This window comes from Ceratotherium simum, chromosome 35, assembly GCF_057802395.1.
Source record: "Ceratotherium simum simum isolate JZ-2026a chromosome 35, ASM5780239v1, whole genome shotgun sequence".
In the NCBI taxonomy this organism is placed as follows: domain Eukaryota; kingdom Metazoa; phylum Chordata; class Mammalia; order Perissodactyla; family Rhinocerotidae; genus Ceratotherium; species Ceratotherium simum.
This window is the reverse complement of record NC_141934.1, coordinates 3,291,348-3,316,656: the sequence shown is the minus strand read 5'-3', so window position 1 is coordinate 3,316,656 and position 25,309 is coordinate 3,291,348. Positions and strand designations below refer to the sequence as shown.

At 51.3% G+C, this 25,309-nt stretch overlaps 1 protein-coding gene across 2 annotated transcripts in view; it reads right to left on the bottom strand.

Annotated features, from left to right (window-relative positions):
• The window catches only part of BCR (BCR activator of RhoGEF and GTPase), a 138,838-nt gene that overhangs the window by 65,442 nt on the left and 48,087 nt on the right, over positions 1 to 25,309 (bottom strand). The window lies entirely within an intron of this gene.

Sequence of the window (25,309 nt, the reverse complement as noted above, 5' to 3'; positions counted from 1 at the left end):
GCTAGGTCACTCTCACCACGACTCACCTGCAAGCAGCCCTGCCCGAACGTCACCACCATAGGTGACGCCTGTGGCGGGCATTCACGGTTTTTAACCATTTCTGCCACCAAGCACACCCACACTGGGCTTAGGCTCCGGGTGCCAGTGGCATCCAGACCACGCAGGCCAGGTGGGCACAGGGCTACCCTTGGGCTTCCAGAGCTGACCCAGCAATCCCAGATGGGGACTGTTTTCAGTTCTTTCCATGTGGCGGCTGAGAAGAGCCGTGGTTGGAGTGACTGGGTGTTGACCACAGGTTAAGACTGGCCGCCAGTGCCCTGTACAGCTCCTCTGCCACGCTGCAGGTGCCCACAGATGGCCCAAGTCCCAGCTTCCTCACACAATTCAGCCTCTCCCAGGTTCTCCACTTCTGTCCCAACAGGTCACACGCCCTCTAACAAGGGTCCTTAGCCCTGGCTACACGTCAGCATCACCTGGGGAGCTTCAAAAACATAATGTAGCTGGGGCCAAACAGACCAACCGAATCAGACGCTCAGGGAGGCCTGGGTCCCGGTGACTGTAAAGGCTTCCCGGGGGATTCCAGCAGGCCGCCAGGGCCAAGATCCGCTGCACTACCCCAACCCGGCACCTGGCACTGTGATCGCTGCCACGTTGACCCACACTGTGTCCCCGGTGTCTGCACAGAGGTAGTGACCACAAAGGCCAGGGCAGGTTCTGCCTGTGTGTGTGTCCACAGGAGGGTCCCAGCAGAGGGTAGTGGTGGCTTGAGAGTAGCAGACAGGGTGGGGGAACCCCGAGAGCTGGGTGGGCTCCTACTGACTCCCCCAACAAGCTGTACAGAGATGCCCTGGTCTCCTTAACCCACGGGTCATTGAAGGGGCTCCGGGTACCAAGACCACTGAGTTGGTTACCAACACTCAGCCCCGCTGGCCTTTGGTTTGTACTGTCCTTGAAGGACAGTCAGAGGCCAGGGTCATGTTGCTTCCTCCTCCCAAGATTTTGCAAAGGCACTAAACTAGCTCTCGCCCAGCATCCCTGAGAATGGGTGGGGGAGAGTTCAAAAGCGTTAAAAAAACAAAATCCTGTTTATGTAGAACCCCAACCCCACAGCCCACCTCAAAAACAGCTTCTACTTCCTTTCAGGGAATCACAAATTTTTTTTTTTTTTTTTTTGCTGAGGAAGACTCGCCCTGAGCTAACATCTGTTGCCAATCTTCCTCTTTTTTTGCTTGACGAAGATTAGCCCCCAGCTAACATCTGTGCCAGTCCTCCTCTATTTTTTGTATGTGGGTCACCACCATAGCCTGGCTGAGTGGTACAGGTCTGCACCTGGGATCCAGGCCGCCGAAGCAGAGTGCACGAACCTAACCAGTAGGCCACAGGGCCAGCCCAGATTTTTTTAAAATATAATAAACACAGAGGCCTTCTTGTCCACTCAGCATCCACAATATGAACCCTATGTCACAGCAGCCCCAACCGGCAACCTGCCTACCACGGAGCTGCTTCCAAAGGCGGCAGGGGCCCGGGCCGAAGGCTTCAGCTGTCAGGTAGGGCCTTCCTTAAAGCCAACCTGAACGATCTCCCTGGGCCACAGGGGTCTTGCTCTAGTCCTGCGACCCGGTGTCCTCCAGGTGGGGCGGGTGGGCCGGCTCTGAGAGCTGTAGTGAGGATTTCTCAGAAGTGTGGCTCTGGTTCCGCCCCGGCAGCTGCATACCTGTGAGTTAGTGCAGGTCACTTAAGCCCTCCGTATCTCAGTTTTCTTGATTTTAAAATCAGGCCGCTGGACTAGACAACCGCCAAGGGCCCACTCAGCTCTAACACGTTTACTGTCGCTGCGAGGGAGGCAGCCACGCCCCTCCCTCGCTCCTGAGCCCCTCTCTCTCACCAGCTCCCTGACTCTCCCTACTCCTCCTCCGGATTGGCTTTCACATTAGCTCAGAATTGTCAGCATCCATGTCTCTCTAATAACCTTTAAACTGTTTGCTTATTTGTTTGTAAATAACAATCTTTTAAAAAGTCAACATATTCTTCATCGCCTGGAAGAGCACCCTTTATCTAACCACTGCCACCCAATTCCCAGACCTGTGACTACACTGAGCTCACGTCCAAGGTCAAATCAACACCGAGTGTCCCCAGTAAGAACTTCCAGGAGAGACTGGGAGCCTCAGGGCTCACTCCAGAGAAACTGCAAGATTTCACATTTGCAAAACAATGTTCTGGCTAAAACCTGGTGCAAAACCAAGTGCCCAGTGAGGATTTGCCAGCCAGTATTGAGGGGGACCATTGACTCTGACGGGGACACTTCACCTCCACCAGGTGAGACTGAGGGACCAGGACGCAGCCAGACTCCACGGTAATTGTGAAGATCCAAGCGGCTAGAAATCTGGCCATTCTCTCACTCCGCACACATCTCCCCAAATTGATGTCTGAATAGCTGATGCTTTTAAGTCTGGGTTCCAGATGGCCAGTCACCCCTGCTGCATTCCATCTGAGGGCTTCAGCCTACTGTCCCAACTAATCTAGATGTGATACCTTTCTTTTCGCTGATTCTCCCAGTCTGCTCCAATGCAAAGGTGATGGGGGGGGAAGCCCTCGATTTCCTTATCTCCCACTCTAACCAGCACACAGGGACCTGCCTTCCTCTCACTCTGCAGTTTTTCACACCCGCGCTCCCCACACCACACAAGGTCCCCCTCTGCTTGAGCATAAAGCATGTTACTTGGGAATTTTGAAAGCCGCCATCTCCCAAGAAAAGTGAGAGAAAGGCCTTGCTCTCCCCTCCTCTACCAGGAACATCCAGGGGAAAAACCTTTCTGGGCCTCATCACCTTGGGCAGGACTGGGGACCTGGTGGCCTCAGCAGCTGGGCACTTCCTGCAAAGTTCTACCCAAAGCTGAAACCAAACACTGGAAAGCAGAGGGCGTGGGCCTGGGATCCCACGGCTAAAGGAGGCTCAAGGAGGTGAGGGCAGATCAAGTGACCAGTTAACCATGGGGAAGAGGGGAGGGAGGTCCCTTCAGAGCTTGGGGATTCAGAGCTGGGCAGTCAGTGACTGGCTTAATGTGGAAAAGGGATGTGCACAGTGAAATTTGAAACCTCCTCCACTCCAGGCAAGTTGGTTTAGCTGCCCCAATCCCGGCACTCCGCAAATCCAAAATATGCTCCTTGATGCAAGAAAAAAAGGCAGCTGGAAAGAAAAGAAAAAGCAGGAGGAATAAGTCCCAGGAGGCAGTCCCAGTCAGTGTCCAGATCATGTCCCTTTCTTACACCTCAAGGACAACACTGGTTTAAAAAAACTCCTTAAAAAAATCAAACATAGAATTACTATATGATCCAGCAAGTTCACTTCTAGGTATGTACTCAAAAGAATTGAAAGCAGGGACTTGAACAGATATTTGCACACCCATTTTCACAGCAGCATTATTCACCATAGCCAAAACGTGGAACCAACCCAAGTGTCCATCAACAGATGAATGCATAAACAAAATGCGGTAGAGACACACAATGGAATATTATTCAGCCTTAAAAAGGAAAGAAATTCTGACATGTGCTACAACGTGGATGAAACTTGAGGACACTATGCTAAGGGATATATGCCAGTCACAAAAAGACAAATTTACTGTATGAGTCCACTTCTAAGAAGTCCCTAGAGTCATCAGATTCATAGAGACAAGACAATAGAATGGTGGGTACTAGAGGCTGGGGGGAGGGAAAGGGAGTTATTGTTTAATGGGGACAGATTTTCAGTTTGGGAAGACGAAAAGTTCTGAAGATGGGTGGTGGTGATGGTTGCACAATAATGTGAATGTACTTACCACTGAACTGTACACTTAAAAATGATTAAAATGGTCCATTTTACGTTATGTGTACTTAACCACACACACGCACACACACAAATTCCTAAGGTCCCTCCCAACCAGTAGCAATACTGGGGTGGCTGTGCTGGGGGAGGGCATGAGGGGGGCTTCCCTTAATCACCAGCAGCCCCCTGCAACCACATCGGAAATAAACATGAAATAAGCATAGAATTGAAAATCGCAAGTGGTGTGTTCCCCGAGTTGATGAGAGTGGGCTGGGTGATGGGTACCTGGGCTTCATTATATTCTTCTACCTGTGTATTCGTTTAATAATAAGGACAATAAAGGAAAGCTTTGCGTATGCTCTGTAAATGCAGCCTCAACAGGAGCCCCTGGCATCACACTGACCGACTGACCAGTCAAACTGGCACAGCCACTGTTTCCAGCAGTCACATGCCGGGTTCTGAGATATCCCTCTTTTCTTAAAGAGTGTACACATCCCCCTTTTAGGGCCACTTCCCTGGCCCCCCACACTATCCCAATCCAGGCTGGATGAGATTACTGCCAGCCAATTTTCTGAGGGTCAGAGGAGAATCTGGTCAATCACAGATCACACGCCGTGCTCAGGCAGGACTCCTGCCACCCAGCGATAACTGCACCGCACGTGCCTGCAGTTGCTGTTGTCTCTCCTCTCAGAGAGCCAGCCAGACCCCATCTGCACTCAGACCAGCCTCGGTCCCCACAGCCCCTCAACGGGCCCCCAGTAACTTCAACACTCCCCTCCCCATTTTCGTTTCTGCAAGTCATGGAGCAAGAGTCTCCCTCCGAGGCCTCTCCTGGCCCTGCTGGGACCCCTGCTGCAGGTGCTCCCCTGCTGCAGGGGCTCGTCTCCTGGACCCGCTGTGCCTGGAGGGTCCCCAGATCTGGCCTTTGGCTGCTGTGGTGCCACCAGAGGTGTGGAGCTCCAGGATCCTAGCTCCTCTCTCACCCTCAGGCCAACGTGCCCCAGCGTGAGCCTGGAGCAGGCCCTCAGGAGGAACAAAAGTCATGCTCTCAGCCCTCCCCACTCAGAAAAGACAAGGAGACAGCTGGAAATGAACAGGGGAATCAGTCTCTGATAAACATGCACCGGGGTCAGAAGGAAAGGAGAGGGGACATGGGGAACTTGGGTGGGGTGGGAGGAACTCCATCACTTGGAAAGACCATGGCTGGGTGGTCTCCCATCCCTGTTTACACTGTAAGCCAGCAGCTGGGCTGTATTTATTTGCAAAGATAAAAGCGGATCAAACACCATCTTCCTTCCGGTGGCTCAGCCAGCTGCAGTGGGAGGTCTCTGCAGTGGCAGGAATGGAGCCCCCACTCATTATATCTGCAGAAGCCCTCCTTCCAGCCTCCTGCCCTCTTCTCCCAGCCCTGCGCCCTCTCCTGGGTCACAGGCAGGCAGCACAGTGGTAGTGGGCGTGCAGTGCTGGCTACTTTTATAGTAGCTCACATCCTTGGGGTGAGTCCTGCCAGGGAGGCATGGCGCCTCTGGGAGAGGCTCAGAAAACTGAGGCTGGGACAGAGAGGTCCAGGTCTCACCTAAGAGCCCACAGGTTCCACAGATGGTCACTGGCTCTGGACCCCACGTTCATCCACAGCCTCGAGCCTTCCTCTAGCCACTGTGTGCGCTGATAGTGGATTCTATCCATGGGATGGGCCAAGGGTCCTATGGCTCGGTGTTCAAGCCTGGCTCCTTTCCTTTGTAGCAGAATCCCACATATAGTCAGGGAACATCTGCGGTCCTTCAGGGAAGTAAGTTTCCCAAACAGGTGAAAAGCCTCAAATCTTTGATGTATATTTGACAAAGTACCCACTAAAATACCTGCTACCCTTTGCTGGGCACTTCCTCTGGGCTGCGCACAGGGCTGATCACCCACACATGTCATCTCCTTGAATTCGTCCCACTCCCTTTAATGGGCAGGAACTTCTAGATGCCCATTTTTCAGACAGGGAAACTGAATCTCCAAGAGAAATAGGTGGCGCCTGACCACGCCCAGGTCCACTTGTATCACCTGCCTACTTGGTCACTTTCCAAACATATTCCAAAGAGAAGACATTTCTAAAAGGCCAAGCTGATAACCATAAGACCCAGCAATTCCCCTCCTAGGTATATAACCAAAAGAAGTGCAACAGGTGTTCAAACCAAAACTTGTACCGGAATGTTCAAGCAGCCTTATTCACGATAACCAAAAGGTAAAACCACCCAAATGTCCATCAACTGATAAGTGGATAAAAAAATTTTGGTATATCCATACAATGGAATATTATTCAGCCTTAAAAAGGAATGAAGTACCGATATATGCTACACATGGATGAACCTCCAAAACATTATGCTAAATGAAAAAGCAGCCACAAAAGACCATGTATTTCTGATTCCACTTATATGAAATGTCCAGAAGAGGCACACCCATAGAGAGAGACAGTAGATACCTAATCTTAATGAGTAGGGGGTTTCCTTTTGGGGTGATGAAAATGTTTTAGAACTAAACAGAGGTGGTAGTTGCACAACACTGTGAATATACTAAATGCCACTGAAGTGCTCACTTTATTTTTTATTTTTTTGTGAGGAAGATTAGTCCTGAGCTAACATCTGTTGCCACTCCTCCTCTTTTTGCTGAGGAATACTGGCCCTGAGCTAACATCTGTGCCCATCTTCCTCTAATTTATATGTGGGACGCCTGCCACAGCATGGCTTGATAAGTGGTGCGTAGGTCCGTGCCTGGGATCCGAACCTGTGAACCCCGGGCCACTGAAGTGGAATGTGTGAACTTAACCACTACGCCACTGGGCTGGCCCCTGAACTAGTCACTTTAAAATATTTAGTTTCAGGTTACGTAATTTCACCTCTAAAAAAAAACCACTGACCTGTTTTTCTCTGTTAAACAGGGAACCCAGAACATAATCCAGCTGTTTCCTGAAGACCAAGAGCATCATTCTGGACAGACGTCAGTACTGCCTGGCACCAGAACCAGGGGCCACCCTCGGGCAGTGAGAAGCTGCTGTACTTTCTGAGATATTTGGTTGGTTCTTTTTTATGGTGAGGAAGATTGGCCCTGAGCTAACATCTGCGCCCATCATCCTCTATTTTGTCTACGTGATGCTGCTACAGCATGGCTTGATAAACGGTGCGTAGGCCCATGCCCGGGATCCGAACTCACAAACCCCGGGCTGCTGAAGTGGAGTGCACAAACTCAACTACTACACCACTGGGCCAGCCCCCTGGGAGGTTCTTCTGTGTTCTCCTCCACTGTCAGGCTGGCAGCTGCCCCTTCTGGCATCTACATCAAGTGGGTCAAAGTTCTTTATAAATGAGATGTCCCCCATCCAGTTAGCCACTGCACCCTGGCAAGAGGCCTGCCATCAGAGCCCTTGTAGGAAAAGGAGGGGCACAGAGGGACCTCTCAGCCCTCACGCTGCCACCCTGACAATGACATTACCATGCCAGCACGGAAAGCCCCAGCTGCCTGGGCAGGGGCAAGTCACAGTTCAGACCAGTGTGTGCCGCAGATAAGGCCCCGAGGCTAGTCACGTCCCCTGACAAGCTGGAAAATGCCAGTCTGGAAGGGCCTGAGCCTGCCCTGCTCATGGCCTGACGCTCAGCTCTCCAGGCAGCCCTAGACGCCCTGAACAGGGCTGAGCTCTCTGGGAGGAGACAGGCCGACTGATACAACAGCTCTCATGGGTCTTCCCACTTGGGGTCTGGGTTCCAGCCGGTTGGAGACTGAATCACCAGGAGGCCAGTGTTGCTGGTAACTTTCAGCACTGAAGACTGAGTGCCCCCAATGTGGGCAGACGAGGCCCCACAATCAGTATAAAGGACCTTCTTCTGTCTCCAAGAACTCACCTGTGCCTAAAGCTCTTAGATCCTGGAGGAGGGAAAGATAATTGATGCTCTGGGCCTGGGCCCGGCTGGTGCCAGGGCAGGCCAGGAAGAGGCTGGAATACCAGCTGGGAAGAGCCGCAGCCCTTGGCCATGGGATGATGTAACTATTCTTCTTCAGCACCACCTTGACTCTGTAATAACAGGGTTCAGAAAGATTTCCTGGAGGCAGTTTGGTTCCAGACAATCAAACTAATGTATTTAATGAGCACCCAATATTCAGCCAAGATGTGCAGCACCCCTAATTCGTGCCGAGCACTGTGCTGGGTACATGATGGCAAGCACCACAGACCCAGCCCCTGCCCTTGGGAGCTGGCAAAATCCCAGGAGGCACATGACGTGTGCATCACAGCAAGGCCATGATGAAGGGCAGCCGGATCCTCAGGCAGGACAGCAGAGACTGCCTTCCCGAGGAAGTGACCACAAAGCCAAGACCTAATGGAGTGAGAGAAGCAGACAATGGCTTCCCCTGGAACACAAAGGTGAGAAGGACACTGTAGTGGGTTGAGTGGTGGCCCAAAAAGATATGTCCACATCCTAACCCCCGGAACTTCTAGATGGGACCTAATTTGGAAAAAGTGTCTTTGCAGTTGTAATTAAGTCAAAGACCTTGAGACGAGATCACCCTGGGTTATCCGATGGACCCTAAATCCAAGGACAAGTGTCCTTCTATGAGACAGAAGAGGAGAGGACACAGGGAGAAGAGGACGAGGTCATGTGAAGACAGAGGCAGAGAGGAATGATGCAGCCACCAGGAGCTGGAAGCAGCAAGGAAGGATTCTCCCCGGGAGCCCCCAGAGAGAGTGTGGCTCTGCCCACTCCTTGATTTTGGATTTCTGCCTCCGGAACTGTGAGTGAATACATTTCTGTTGCTTTAAGTCACTGAGTTTGCGGTCATTTGTTATGGCAGCCCCAGGAGACAGACACAGATGCTGCCAGGGGCCTGAAAGTGCTGCGTGGAGTCAGAGAGACAGAGAGACGGCCCAGCCCTGGGAGCAATGTGGAAGGGCTTTATGGAGGCGAGGTCTGTGTGAGATAGAACAGAGCCTCCAACCAGCAGAGGGGCTGCAGAGACACCCCGCCCCACAGAAGGAGTCAGGCCAAGTCAACTGCAGGACCTCCGGTGGCTTTCAAATGCAGAAAGGCTAGGAAAGGCAGCATGCTGGGAATAAGAGAGAAAGGTGGACAGGGTAATTCTATGGAGAGCCTTGGGCTGCGGGCCAAGGACTCCAGGCTTCATTTAGGAGGTACTGGGGGTCACAGAGGTCTAGAACAAGAGAAGGGCCCCAGGCACACAGGGGCAGGTGACACTCTAGGTGTGGCACTGCAGGTGGGATTGGGCCAGAGGCTTCTGGGATGGTCACTCCAGGTGAACGGGTAGGAGGGCCTAGCTTCAGTGGGAATAGACGCCAGGCACATTGAACACACAATGAAGAGGGCCAGACTGAGAGGATGTGGACGGAGAGAGAAGGAAGAACAAAGGGGAGCCTGGGTTTCCAGCACCTGAGGCCAAGACCTGGTAGCAGGGAACAGGCCAGAAGAGTTGGTGGAAGGAGGCAAAGAAGTGAAGATGGGCAGTGCCCTTCAAGAGACAATGGCATGGAGGGCAGGACCGCGGTCTGGGAGCGGTATGGGAAACGAGGCTGGAAAGTGATCAGTGGAGTCCCTCAATGCCGGCAATGGCGCTCAGCCAGGATCTGGGCCACGGTCACCGCACAGCTGCAGGTCCTCCCGTCCCCCTCCATTCCCACTACAAAGAGGAGGGTAGATGGTGGGAGGGAAGGGTTCCCCGCATCTGGTAGTCATCATAGCCCCATGGGCAGGCACTCACCGGGCAAGCCTGGGAGGGCAGGAGGAACACCTGCATTCCCCACCTCGACCTCGGCCCCTCCTGAAGGAAGCCTGAGGAGGGTCAGGAAAGGGGTGCATGCACACCCATGTTCACAACAGCATTGTTCACAACAGTAGAAAGGTGGAAGCAACCCAAGTGTCCACTGGCGGATAAATGAATAAACAAAATGTGGCACGTACATAAAATGGAATATTACTCAGCCTTAAAAAAGAAGGAAGTTCTGCAACATGCAATGACATGGATGAACCTTGAGGACATTACGCTAAGTGAAATAAGCCGGTCACAAAAAGACAAATACTGTATGCTTCCATTTACAGGAACGTATTAGTTTGCTAGGGCTGCAGTAACAGAATACCACAGACTAAGTGGCTCCAACAACAGTTTATTTTCTCTCAGTTCTGGAAGCTGGAAGTCTGAGATCAGGGTGTCAGCATGGCCAGGTTCTGGTGAGAGCTCTCTCTGGCTTGCAGATGGCTGCCTTCTTGCTGTGTGCTCATATAGCCTCACTTTGGTGGGTGTTCATGGTGGGTGAGAGAGAGAGAGAGAGGGAGAGAGAGGGAGAGAGAGGGAGAGAGAGGGAGAGAGAGGGGGAGAGAGGGAGAGAGAGGGAGAGAGAGGGGGAGAGAGGGGGAGAGAGGGAGCAAGCAAGCAGCATGTACACTAGCTCTTGGTGTCTCTTCTTATAAGGGCACTAATCTCATCACGAGGGCCCCACCCTCATGACCTCATCTAACCCTAATTATCTCCCAAAAGCCCCAACTACAAATATCACATTGGAAGTTAGGGCTTCAACATGTGAATTTGGGGGGGACACAAATGTTCAGTCCAGGACCTAGGATAAGCAAATTCATAGAGACAGAAAGTAGAATAGCGGTCACCAGGGGCTGGAGCGAGAGGGGAGAATGGGAATTATTGTTTAACGGATATGGAGTTTCTGTTTGGGTGATGAAAGAGCTCTGGAGACAGATGGTATAGATGGTTGTAAAATAATATGAATGTGTTTAATACCACTGAACTGTACACTTAAAAATGGTTAAGATGGGGGCCAACCCAGTGGCGCAAGCGGTTGGGTGCACGCGCTCCGCTGCAGCAGCCCAGGGTTGGCCAGTCCGGATCCCAAGCGCGTGCACCCAACTGCTTGCGCCACCGGGCTGGCCCCCATCTTAACCCTTTTTAAGTGTACAGTTCAGTGGTAAGCACTGGCAAGCGCTTGGCAAGCCATGCTGTGGCGGCATCCCATATAAAGTGGAGGAAGATGGGCACAGATGTTAGCCCAGGGCCAGTCTTCCTCAGCAAAAAAGAGGAGCATTGGCATCGGATGTTAGCTCAGGGCTGGTCTTCCTCACACACACACACACAAAAAAAATGGTTAAGATGGTAAATTTTACGTTATGTGTATTTTATCACAATAAAAACAACAGAACAAAAAACTAATGATCAACAGGTTTGGAAATTTAAAAGAAAAACAAAGAAAGAAAAGAAGTGCACTGTTGTGGGTTGAATTGTGTCGCCCCTCCCACTGCCCCCCTCCCACCAAATTCATATGTTGAAGTCCTAACCCCAGTATGTCAAAATGTGACCTTATTTGGAGACAGAGTCTTTATTTTATCAAGTTAGGTTGGGCCTTAATCCAATATGACTCTGTCCTTATAAAAAGGGTTAATTTGGAGACAGACTGGCACACGGGGAGAACGCCATGTGAACATGAAGACAGCCATCTACAAACCAAGGAGGGCAGCCTGGAACAGATTCTCCCTCACAGCCCTCAGAAGGAACCAACCCTGCCAAGACCTTGATCTCAGACATCCAGCCTCCAGAACTGTGAGACAATAAACGTCTATTGTTTGAGCTACCCAGTTAGTGGTTCTTTGTTATGCAGCCCCAGCAAACTAACACATATAGTAATTGTGTAGATCAAACGCCAGTGCTGGGAAGCTGCTTCCCACGTCTCAACGATCAATGAATCACTCGCCCATGGAAATGGGACTCCAGCTGGCCAGTTGGCTGTGGCCACCTGTGTTGCCCACACTCAGCAGCGTGCCCACAGCACCTCCACATTCTGGATTCAGACAGCAGAGAGAGAAGAAAAGGGCAGCCACTGAGCCCCACACAGTCAGAAGGCAACAGGCCAGGCCTTGCACCCTGCAGCCACCCAACATGTCTGTGTCCTCTTGGACTCTCTTTTACCAGCGCCGCTCTTGCTCAGAAGCTAAGTCACTGAGGATCTGCCCCAGACTCCTACTCAAGAATGGACTGGAACCACCTGGATATCTTGCGACTGTACAAGTCAGCAATTATGGAAACTGAGCCACATTCTGAAGCCCCTGCACAATGAAGTCAGCCCCTCCCTCAAGGGCAGAGTGGGAAGCCCCTGAACTTTCAGATTCTTTCTCCCTGAACACAGGGCCTGAGAAGGGGGTTCACTACACTCCCTTCGCCCCACTCTGAAAGGGGGTTTATGCAGACGTAAGGAAACTGAAGGGACTAAAGTGACAAGCTCGCAGCATCCGGAAGTCAGAGACCAACAGTGGGGACAGACTGACGTTGTGCCTGTGAGCACATTATGGGTCAAATGTCTGTGTCCCCCCCAAATTCATATGCTGAAGCCCTAACTTCCAATGTGATGGTATTTGGAGATGGCGTCTTTGGAAGGTAATTAGGTTTAGACGAGGTCATGAGGGCAGGGACCCCAGGATGGGATTAGTGCCTTATAAGAAGAGGAAGAGACACCAGCTCTCGCTTTCTCTCTGGTACGTGAGGACACAGTGAGAAGGTAGACATCCACAAGCCAGGAAGACGGCCCTCACCAGGAACCGAACCAACTGGCACACTGATCTTGGACTTCCCAGCCTCCAGAACTGTGAGAAATAAATGTTGTTTAATCCATCCAGTCTACAGTGTTCTGTTATGGCAGCCCCACTCTGTTCTTGGTGGATTCCCAGGTCCTCTCTGTTGGAGGAACAAATGAGGAAATGGGCCAGTGGTGAGCTGGAGACCCCACACCAGGAGAGGGAACCATCTGCTTGCCCGTATTCCTGCCCTGGAGAGGCATTTCTCTGGGTCAGTCCTGGGGGCTAGTCTGCAAATCTCACCCACCCTAGTCACAGGTCACCCCAATCGATGGTACTCCTGGGAGGTTCACTGGCTTATAGATGCACAGAGGGAAGACACCCAGATGCCAGCCTGAGTCAGGGGCTCTGAGACACCCAGGGGACAACACACAACAGCGGCAAGGGTACTGGCCAGGTGTGCTGCCTTGAATCCTCACACCTCTGTAAGGCAGCCATCGGTACCTTGTTTTACAGGTGAAAGCTGAAGGTTGGGAAGTGAAAACAACATGTCCTGAGCCCCACAGCTAGCAAATTGAGTTGCAAAGCAGGGATCCACCCAGGCAGGTCCGCCCGGCCAAGGCCACCGCCTGGAGCCTCAGAGGGTTTAGCCACACCCTGAGCTGGATCCCAATTTCAGGCATCTTGGGGCTGAACTTGGGGTGGGCTGGGGCAAGGGAGTGATATTTTGTATTTTGCACCAGAATTTGAGATGTACCAGATATGAGCAGATGTCAAAAGCCAAGGAACAGACCAGGAGGAGGGGATCAAAGTCTAGGCCACAAGGGATTTTCTCCTAAAAACCTTCCGTGCACATGAGTCAAGTGGCCAGGAACTCTCCCATCCTTGACTTACATTTGGAAGAGGAAATATAATTCCTCTGTTCCCAGCCTCCCCCGCACCCAACCTCCGGGGCCTTCTTCACTCATCCCTGCAAAACAGAGACAACAAACAAGTCAGGATTACCATGGCCCCAAAGAGACCCGTTTCATCTCTCGGTGTTCCCACCAATGAAATGGGATAATGACACTCCACCCACACACCCTGAGGGGGTGATGAGCAGGCCACTGTTCCCCTGCCGGAGGGAGGAAGCGTCCAGAAGCACAAGTATCATTTATCATAATGATCACAAGCCTTGGCTGTTCATATGGTCCAACCTGTGCTAGTTATCAGCACTATGTCGCTCCTTTCCAGAAAACTGCAGGATTTCCTCCTGCCTGACTTCTCCTGGTGTACTTGTCATGGTTCTCTACCTCTGTGTGAGGCTGAGGGTTCTGCTTTGGGAAATGTGGCAGGGCCCACGTGCTTGGGCCTAATGGGAAAGTTCTTCCCAGGGCTGGGAGCCACCTGTCAGGCTGCTGTGGGTCAGAGGGTGACCTGGCACAGTGATTCTGTTCATCTGGCCCACTGCAAAGCCCACCAGAGCTCCGAATGCCGGTCCCTCTCTGCCCTTCTCAGAGGCCCAGAGCTGGTCCACCAGGAACCTCCATTGTCTCGGATGCAAGGCATTTCCACAGTTCTCTTCTGCAGCAAGAATCAGCAGCGGCAGAGCTTTCCCCACTCCCCTGGGGCCTCAGAATCTACAGGTTACAAAGGTCTCTATGGAGCAGAGTGTCTCCAAAACAGCTGAGGAACCAGCCGAAAAACAAGCTGGCGAGGATCTCTGTCCAGATGTAAGAGGAAACAGAGGACTAGCCTCAGCTCTTGACCTGAAACTTGAAACTGTCATGTGGGAATTACCACCTAGGGCGATAATCCCAGTTGTCATAGCAGTGTGACGGCCTGGTCCAGGCCCCACGGCTCACTCCCCAGTCGGCCAGGCTCCCATCCTGCCCTCCCTGGCCTGTGGAAGCAGATGGGACTCACACACCCGAGATGCGTCTGATGGGCACAGCTGCCAGATGCCCCCAAGGGTTCCAACTTGGCCATCTGCCGACCCAGCCAAGAGAGCAGGTCCCGACGAGGGTCTGAGGTATGCTTGGTTCTGAAAGCACCTTCTGGGAAATGCGGATCCTCCAGAGAGAGATTAAACCCGTGTACAGGGCAGTGTGGACCACCACATCGCAGAAGGCCCTGGGCCCAGCAGGTGCAGACATACTAGGAAGAGGCCCTTCTCAAGAATTGTGTGATCCTGGAGGAGACAAGGAATTTAGAAAGGCTCCCAGAGGTATCCGACACCAGCTCTTAGCCCAGCGCTTCTCCCAGAAATACCCCACATGGTAAATAACAGCTTGGCTCAACCAGGTCACCCTGCCCAGCACTCATGCCATAAGGCTGGCGCCTCACTCGGGTACTGTCAAAGGCACAGAATTTGAGCTCGGACTTCTCGGAGAGGCCTGGAGAGAACAAGGCCGATTCCTGCTCCTCACAACCTGGACCCCAGCCCACTGCCTAAGGTCGCCGTCCCAGAGTCTCTTTACAACCAGATCGGGCACTGTCATCTCCCCTGCAGAGGAGAGCAGTGGAGACCCAGCCAGATAACACACTCATGACAGCATCTGGCACACAGCAGGTGTCTAATAGGTGTCAGTCCCCTCTTGGTCCTCGTGAAGGGAACCCCAACCACTTACGCCCAGGGCTCTTCACTCTGCCCACATGGATCCTTCCCATTCTAAATACTTTCTGTCTTCTTAAAATCAGCTGTGCGAGTGTGTTTCCCTGTTCTCACCTGAGTTGTGCTCTGCTCTTGGCCGGAGGGTAGGGAATAACACTAGGAAAGCCAGGGCAATCAGAGGACTAAACTGGTCTATTCGGACAGCTGGACCCAGACCATCTCAGAGCCACCAGCTCTCTCCCATCTTTCCACAGAGGCCGCCTGAGTCAGCCACGCAGCAGCAGTGCAGACAAACATCCCCAGCTCCCTACACTGCTCAGCCATGGTGCGCCCCGGTGTCGAGGGTGGAGACAAGGGGTGGAGGCAGCCATAGGATGCTTGGAGCCACTTGGAACCATACACTGGAGGGCATTGGGGCCAGCTAGTGCCTAGAACAGCGGCAGGTGGAAGGCCTCAGAGCTGGGGTGACAAGCTGGGGTGATAAGCCAGGCCTCTAGCCACCATCGCCACTGGCCCTGGGGAGTCAGCCCCACTGGCACAGCCCCTCAGCCCTCTGACACACACACCCACATTCCAAGTTTCCAGAGAGACCCATGACATAAACATGTCCCTTTCTTTCTACAGCCCCCCGTTATACTTTAGAATACGTGGGCCTGCACATTTACATCCTCAGTACTCCGTGGGCAGGTTCCCTTCATCAGAAGCATTTATGCGAGGTTTACACCCAGTCCTCCCTCCCAGAGGGCAGAGTTGCTTTCAGGGAATTCAGAGCCAGGAGGAGACCCATGAGGTGAAATGGGAACTGAGACTCTAATCTCAAGTCCACTCCAGTTTTCATGGTCACTATGGCTAAGAGACCAAGAGCGTCAGAAAAAGGCACCATTGACCTTCGCCACCTTGCCCTGCTGAGCAGTGGTCAGGTTGTGTTCACACAACCGTCTCCCCCACATTCCCTGCACTGTTCTCACAGGCTTTGGGCTGCTCTGGGTGCCTGGCCCCCTGCAGCACGTCCAGTCCTCAGGCTCGACCTGGTCCCAGCATTCCAACACACACAGGCCCATCAGGGCTCATGGTCGGGGAGCCGGGTGCCCACGCTCCCACCACCAGCCTCCTCCTGTCTCGCAGGCTTAGCTCCTGCAGCCCCCGTCCCACACCCTGCAGCCCGACCAGACTGGATCCCCTTGATGCTCCATTCTGGGCCTTGGCTCACACCCTCCATCCAGATGGCCTCCCTGGGCCTCTGAATTCTTCCAATTCTTCACAGCCCGCCACTCCAACCACCCCTCCCCCATGTGACTCAACCTGATACCCACCTCCTTGGCCAGGGGCACACTCTCCCAGGTTCTTTCTCCCACTTGCTGTGTCTAAGAGCCTCTTCAACTTTCCACCTACACTACAACCGGCGTCCAGATGCCAGAACCCTCCTTGACTACTCATAAGGTCGTTAGGATGGCCCTGAGTCCCTCCTCAGGCCCCCTGACCACCCAGGAACCAGGGAACATTTGTGGAGCCATCCCTATCCTATTTATTCAACACATAGTGCCACCCAGGGCCCAGATCAAAATAAACAAACAACCACTGACACACGGGGGTGCAGGAAACAGGAGACCAAACGCAACCCCCCTTCTTTGTAAGCTGGTAAGACACGTAGTCAAATTTCCGTTCTCCTCTCCGGAGAGTCCAGCTGCGTGGGTCTCTGTAAAACGCTCACACAGACACCCCACAGCTGACGGCCACTTGGAGGACTCAGCCCAGGTCTAGAACATCTGAGGGGTGGGTGGGTTGAGCTCATTTCTGAGTCACAAAAACCGAAAGTGATTTTTTGGGTCAGTGACAATCAGGAGAGCCTCCAACGTCTGCCCAGTGACCCCACACGTCTGTAGCCAAACGACTGATTTCCCGTGGGACCCTGGCTGGCACACCTCCGGCAGCAGGCAAGGTCACTATGTTCTAAGGACCGGGAGGGGAATGTGGACAGAGAGGGGGGCAGGATGCTAAGGGCTGGGGGCCCACTACATGCACACGTGGAGACAGAGCTTTACAGGCATCACTGAACTCGAGCCTCGTGTTTTGGGAAAGGGACAAAAAAGGCAGCAATGGTGTCTCTTCTGTTTCCAAACAAAAGCAGCCTGTCACCACTGGGTGGAGAGCTGCCGCAGGCTGCCTCCGCCAGGAGAAGGGCCGCTGGGAGCAGCGTGGAGACGCTGCCAGAGCCTAGAGCCTGCGCAGGCTGCTCGGAAGCACGTTTCAAGAACTGAGCATCTGAGCAGGGAGGCAGAGCTGCAGGCAGGCACGCAGGCCCATGGGAGGCTCCAACACAGATGCTCTGCTCAGGGCTCTGCTGGGAGATGTCAGGGAGTCTCAGGGGACCACAGAGGGCACAGAGGAGCCCCAGAGAGGAGATTTTTCCACCAGATCCCAATAGTCCGGAAAGATTCTTCTCTCTGAGGCTCTGGACCTAAGTCCAGGCTGAAACCATCTGAGCATTTTTCCATCCCTCGACATTCCCCTCCTCCTTGTGGAGAAGTGTCCCTGTGTGTGTGGCATGTATGTGCACATGTGCATGTGGTACATGCACTGCCGCATGTGCATGTGTGTGCAGCGTGTGCATCCACCAAAGGGAGCCTAATCCCAGCTTCTCAGGCTGGCAGCTCCCGCTTGTTTTCACCAAACTGATGCACAACAGCGGCTCCTCGGCCTGGCCTTGTTAATTAGGCCTCCCTACATCCCTGCAATGCAGCAGCACTTGAGTCCCTCTCACCAGCCATCTCACCTCAAGGCTGCGGCACGACAGGCCACGTGTGCCCACAGGCATGTCAGGTGAGCTCACTGACCAGGCACAGGGACACAGAGCTGGTGAGTGGCCGAAACCTTGATCCCAGTTAGATCCCCTCTGCCCCAGGTCCTGCTTCTCCAGGTGGCAGGGCTGGATACCCCCTCTGACAGGCCCACAGCCACCCCCATGCTGGCTGCACCTGAGCTGCTGGCTCAGGGCAGAACTCACATGCTTGGGAGCACGGACCTTGGTTCAACCCCAGCCCCACCACTGCCCAGCTGGGTGACTTTGGCAAGGTATTTCCTCTCTCTGGGCCCCAAGGCTTCTCAACAATAAAAAGAGGATTCAGCTGGCCAGCCGGCACACCCTAAGAAGGAGGTGCCAGGCACTGTGCTTGGCACAGCACAGCATCCAAGATGGCACCTGCCCAGAGATACCTGGGGTCCTGGGTTCTATCACCCCAGCTGAGCCAGGGCTCTGAAATCAGCAGGCTCTGTCCTCTGCCAAAAATGGGGTCTCAAGGCTTCCATTTGCTTCAAGAAAGCAACATAAAACTAGGAAATAATGCTAAGGTCTGAGTTAAGTCGATAGTGAGTCCCTGGACTAGGAGGCTACAGAAGACAAGACGGGTCAGCGTCTAAAGGATGAGGGGCCTTCAGACAGGCCGAGGGCATCCCAGGGAGCAGGCAGGCACGGCAGGGCCACGGGGGGAACCTGGAAGGGCTGAGAAAGAGGACAGGAAGACCCCAAAGACTCATTCACTTATCTGGGACTTCCCTCCCTCACCTGCAGCTCTAGCCAGGTGTCAGATTCTCCCTCTGAAAATGCGGCACATGTGGGAGTGGGTGTGGGTGGGGACATAACTCATGGGTCCATGTGCTCCAAGAGCCCAGCCACATGGTGCAGGTGGCCCGGGTATCCTGGGAAGAATGCACTGCACATTCCTGCTGGATTCCATGTCTGTTTGGCACAGCAGCAGGAAGGGGGCAGGGAGAGCACAGCCAGCTCAGCCTCCACACAAGGCAGCCCGCGACCACGGGGCCTCTCAACATCACAGCTCCAGCCAGCACGTTCTGCTGGTGCCCATGCAGGAGTACAGCACGGACATCGTCTCAAACGAAATCTCTCCTTCCCCGTTCCTGAGCACCTACAAGGAGCCTAGCTGTTGTGGACCTTACTACTAACCCCAACACAGCCCCATAAACTCCTAGAATCGCTCCCATTTAACAAATGGGAAAACAGATACAGAGAGGAACAATAACTCACCTGATGCCATCTGACCAGCCAAATGGTTCTGGACGCTATGCTCCCCACTCCACTGCGGCCCCCACCACAGAGAAGCAGGAACCCCAGACCACGGTGGGGCACATTCCACGGAGGAACGCTATGTGTCCATGACAACTGCATGGGGTGGGCGTTCTAGGGAATGACAGCTGGATGTGGGGCTGGCGAGTGGGCTGCTGGGAAGGCAGGCCTGGCATGCAGGACAGGCAGGAGAGGAGGCAATTTCTGGGAACCTCTGGACAGGAACCCTTGATGTTGCCAAAGGTCTCCATGCATTCGTGGCCTGAAGCCTTTCTCCCCCTGGAAATGTGGGTGAGAACTTGCATGTGCAGACAGCTGTACCTACCCTGCGAGGACCACTGAGTTAGGCCATGGAAATCAACAGAAGGGCCTACGGCAGGACAGGGATTGGGCAAACCACGCTGTGCTGCTGGAGGAGGCAGTGAGAGGCAGAGAGAGGTGCTTCCACCCATCACAAACTGGAAGCCGCTCTGGCTTGTCAGGGACAAGGTCAGGAGGGCCCCGAGGGCGGGGCCTGAACCTGCAGCGCATATGTCGAGTGTCGGGGGTATCGGAGGGAAGTAACTTCCGCAGGGAAGTTACTGGGGAAGGCGAAGGTGACCGGCCGCGCCACAGACCTCAGAATGATGTCTAAGGACAGTGGCCAATCCCAGGGAGCACCACCGCCCAGAAAGAAGAAAATTCAAAGGCAGAAGCTGAACTTTCAGTTCCAGGCAAGACAGAGAGAGCACACTCCACCCTTTCCCACTCGCCACAACTAAAATTTCTGGACCAAACACATGAAATAGTACCGAGGGATCCGGAAGGTGGACATGAGAGATCTGGGTAGGGATCTCAGGACTTGAGGGAGGCCCTGACAGGGACTTCTCTCTTTTTGTTTTGTTTTTCTTTTAACTTTACTTCTTTTAGAGCAGTTTTAGGTTCACAAAAAGTTTTAGGTTTAGCAAAACTGAGAGGAAGGTTCAGAGATGTCCCTTATGCCTCCTGTCCCCACATGCACAGCCTCCCCCATTATTAACATCCCCCACCGGAGTGTACATTTGCTACAATCAATAAACCTACACTGACACGTCATTATCACCCAAAGTCCACAGTTTGCATTAGGGTTCACTCTTGGTGTTGTACATTCTAAGGGTTTGGACAAATGTATAACGACATGTATCCGCCATTACGGTATCACAGAGAATAGTTTCGGTGTTTTGCCCTCCTATCTCAGTCTGGTCACTAGAGCAGCCCAAAACTGCCAATAGGCACAGACAGAAAAGAAAAAAAACCCAAAAAACAGAAAAGTCTGCTCTCTCGAACCCAAGGACCAGGAAGGAGAGATTAAACTCTTTTGATCTCACCCACCCTGCTCCAGGTGAACACAGTACAAATGAGGCAGCCACTCCCCTCCCCATAGACATGGCAGCAGTGGTGCCTGTGGGGTGGAGCCTGTGGACTCTTTCCACTCTACACTGGAAGAGTGCCACCAAAGAAGTGGAGGCCCTGCCTTTACTGGCACGGTGGCGGTGGACCCTCAACTCAGGTGACAGTACACAGAGGCTGGAGCCACAGCTTTCCAATCTGAACATGGGGAAGCAGACAGTGTGGGGAAAATCATCAAGAGGAGGGAGCTGGAGAAAGAATCCTTTAAATCTGTGTGTGAAGCCCTGAGCTCACCCCCAAGCTGCATATGTGTGAAACCACTTGGAATCAGCACAGCACAGTTTTGGGAACTGAACTACACCGGTGAGAACTAAGACCACTACCCAGCTTTCAGACTGACCTCTGGGTGCTGCACAGCAGAGTGGATGGTGGAACCATAGGCCACAGAAAGTGGGCCAGGACATGCATTCTAACCAGTTAACCAGGTTAACTGCCTGCTTAAACAACTCAATCAACATCTCTAGAATGTTTAAACAGAATCCAGAGTCTCATAATATAATATTCAAAATGTCGAGGATACAATCTAAAATTATTTGACAAAGAACCAGGAAACCTAAACAACTGTCAAGGGAAAAGGCAACCAAGAAACAAACCCTGAGGTGACCCCAATGTTGGAATTATGAGAATAAGACTTTAAAGCAGCTATTATAACCATGCTCCAAGAAGTAAGAGCAATGACTCTTGAAACAAAAGGAAAGACAGGAGTTCCCAGCAAAGATATAAAACTATAAAAAAGAACCAAATAGAAATTTTAGAACCAAAAAATACCAAGTATAAAAAATTTCCTGGGGGCCAGCCCCATGGCTTAGCAGTTAAGTGCACACGCTCCGCTACTGGTGGCCCGGGTTCGGATCCCTGGTGCGCACCGACGCACCGCTTCTCCGGCCATGCTGAGGCCGCGTCCCACATACAGCAACTAGAAGGATGTGCAACTATGACATACAACTATCTACTGGGGCTTTGGGGGGAAAAAAGGAGGAGGATTGGCAATAGATGTTAGCTCAGAGTCGGTCTTCCTCAGCAAAAAGAGGAGGATTAGCATGGATGTTAGCTCAGGGCTGATCTTCCTCACAAAAAAAAAAAAAAAAAATTCCTGGAGGAGTTCCATAGCAGAATGGAGATGATAGTGGAGTCAGAGAACTTAAAGACAGCAATAGAAAGTATCAAATCTAAACAAGAGAGAGAAAAAAGAGTGGGGAAAAACTGGAACAGAACCTCAAAGATCTGTGGGACAACATCAAAAAGTCTAACATTCATGTTGCAGGAGTCCCAGAAAGAGACTGGAGCTGAAAAAATATTTGAAGAAATCATAGCTGACTACTTCCAAAATTTGGTGAAGGTCATAAATTTATAGATCCAAGAAATGCAGTGAACCCGAAACAGGATAAACAAAGAAAACCACAACCAGGCACATCATAATCAAAGTACTAAAAACCAAAGATAAAGAAAAAGTCTTGAAAGAACAAAAGCGTCCCATTTGCAACAACATGGATGGGCCTGGAGCATATTATGTTAACTGAAATAAGCCAGAAGGAGAAAGACAAACACTGTATGATCTCACTCATATGTTGAATATAAACCAACACATGGACAGAGAAAACTGTATTGTGGTTACCAGGGGCAGTGGGGGTGGGGGGTGGGCACAAGGGGTGAAGGGAGTCATATATATGGTGATGGACAAATAAAAATGTACAACCCAAAATTTCACAATGTTAAAAACTATTAAAACATCAATTAAAAAAAAAAAGTCTTGAAAGAAGCCAGAGAAAAACAACATATCACATACAGGGGAACAAGGATTGAAATGATTGTAGATTTCTCATCAGAAACTATGGAGGCCAGAAGAGGGTAAAAAAACATTCTGAAGTGTTAAAAGAATAGAACTGTCAACCCAGAATGTTATATCCAGTGAAAATATCCTTTAGGAATGAAGGCAAAATAAAAACCATCTCAAATGAAGGAAAACTAAGACTTAGCTCTGTAAGACCCATTTTGAACTTCTGACCTCCAGAACTGTAAGATCATAAATATGTGTTGTTTTAAGCCACTACGTTTGTGGTAATTTGTTGAAGCAGCAATAGGAAACTAATACATGTGTTTTTGACTATAACAGAATTAAACTAAAAATTAATAACAGAATGGCATCTGGAAAAATCTCCAAATATTTGGAAATTAAACAAGACACTACTAAATGATCCAGAGGTCAAAGAGGAAGTCTCAAGGAAAATTAGAAAATGGTTCCAACTGAATGAAAATAAAAATACAGCATATCAAAATTTGTAGGATGCAGCTAAAACAGTACTTAGAGGTAAATTTACAGCATCCAATGCTTATATTAGAAAAGAAGAAAGGCCTCAAGTCAATAATTTAAATTCCTATCTTAAAAATTAAAAAAAATTCTTTTAAAAAGAGCAAAAAAATCTGAAGAAAGGAAACAATTAAAAATAAGGGCAGAAAACAAATGCTGATTCTTTGGGGGGGGTGGGGAATGTCAGTGAAACTGATAAACCTCTAGCCAGAGGGACCAAGAAAAAAAAAAAAGAGGACACAAATTAGCAAAATCAGGAATGAAAGAGGGGACATTACTACTGATCCCACAGATGTTAAAAGGAAATAATAAAACAACTCTAGGCACATAAATGTGACAACTTAGGAGAAATGGACCAATTCCTTGAAAGACACAAATTACCAAAAGTCACTCAAAAAGAAAGATAACTTGAACAGTCCCATATTTATTTATTTATTTTTTTTAAACAATTTTTTTTATTTATTTATTTTTTCTCCCAAAGCCCCAGTAGATAGTTGTATGTCATAGTTGCACATCCTTCCAGTTGCTGTATGTGGGACGCGGCCTCAGCATGGCCGGAGAAGCGGTGCGCCGGTGCGCGCCCGGGATCCGAACCCGGGCTGCCAGCAGTGGAGTGCGCGCACCCAACCGCTAAGCCACGGGGCCGGCCCCCCATATTTATTAAAGACACCAAATTTGCTGTTAAAAAACTTTAAACAAACAAACAAAAAACTCTAGACACAGTTTCACTACCAAACATTTAAAAAAGAAATAATACCAATTCTTCACAATCTCTTCTAGGGAACAGAGGGGGAGGGAATACTTCCAAAATCATTTTATGAGGCCAGTGTTACTCTCTTATTGAAACCAGACAAAGATAGTACAAGAAAAAACTATAGACCAATATCTGTCATGAATCTAGATGCCAAAATGCTCAACAAAACACTAGCAAATAAAATGCAGCAATACACACACATACAGAATAATACATCACAACCAAGTCGAGTTTATCCCCCGGAATGCAAAGCCGGTTCAACAATTAAAACTCACTTGAAATTCCCCAAATTAACAGACTTAGCAAGAAAAACCACACGATGCAACAGATGCAGAGAAAGCATCTGACCCCACAGGTGCCCACCAGATCAGCACTGGCCGCCGCTGCCGCTGCCGCTGCCAGCAGTTCCTTGTGCAGTCCAGGCAGAAGATGAGAAATACAAATGACACTTACTGAGCTGTGTGCTTGTTTCTCAGGGAGGCTCTTTCCAAGACTCTGATTTGAATTCACACCAAGAGTAAACTCCCTTGCCAAGTGCACCGCTGGACGACCCACTCAGACCCCCCCACACAATCTGAGGGGAGGGCTCCTGGCTGTGACGCCAGGAGACAGCTGAAGTATGCCCCCACCAAAGCAAACTCCATGCTACCTCTGCCCTGCCCTCCTCCCCACCAGCCTCTGACCAGGCTGCAAGCCTGTTCCTCCAGGAGATGCCTCAGACAAACCGAGGTGGACGTTGCTCAGTCCACCAAGACAGTAAATGGCATCTGCCTTGGAGGAAAGGGAAGCCCCAACCCATTCTACTCTCTCTTGGAAACTTCCTGCAACTTCCGAGTCTGGTTTCCTCTCAGTGGAACCTGCTGAGGACCCACCCGCCCAGACCCCTCCATGTTCCTACCCATTCATGGGACTGACAAAGGCTGCAAGAAAATGCCCTGAGACTAACAGCAACCTGAGCCACAGAGAGAATCAGCATAGTAGTAAGCACAAGAACCTCGAGATGGTCCAGCCTTCTACAAGATTTCTTTGGTGTTAAGGACCACCCCAGAAACCAAATCTCCAATAACTCAGGGCCCTGAAGTTCTAAAGGGGCTCAGTGCTGCTGTGACCTGACCTGCAAACAATCTGCTATGAGGACGGAGAGAGAACTGATGAATCACAAAGGTCAAAAGGTTCTCTTTCAGGGGCCAACAAAGCCAATGCTCTGTCACCAAGCAGCTGAAAACCCAAGCACTGAAAATACAATTAAAAATGGTTTATCCTTCCCCAAGCTCTCCCCAGATGGGAATTTCTCACACTCCCCTGACAGCTTATCCCAGTGTTTAACCACGCTTACAGTCAAGATGTTCTTCCTTCTGTCCTGCAGGGCAGCCACAAGGCTGGCTAATTCCCCATTCTCTTGTGCAAGGGCTGGACCACAGGGCAGCACGCTCTGACGGCTCCCTCCCTGTTTCCGAGCAGGGTGATGTCATGCAAGGGACACACCCTCTGCCGGCAAGGGGATAATGGGAGCTACCTGGCAGGGCTGTTTTGAGGTTGAACGTGATGACCAAGTGCCTGCCTCCTACAGCGCCTGGCATATAGTAGGTGCAGAAAGTGGTGGCTACCAATAGCAAGTGGCATCTCCAGGCTATAAAAATCCACATCTTCAAATACTTTCTGAAAGGCTCTATTTTCTACCCTCTCATCACTCAGCTTGTTCAGGCAGCTCAACATTCGCATGGATTTTGGCTTTGAGGGAATTTTTTTGAAGCTTAAAGTGAAGTTGCATTCACAGCAGGCAGC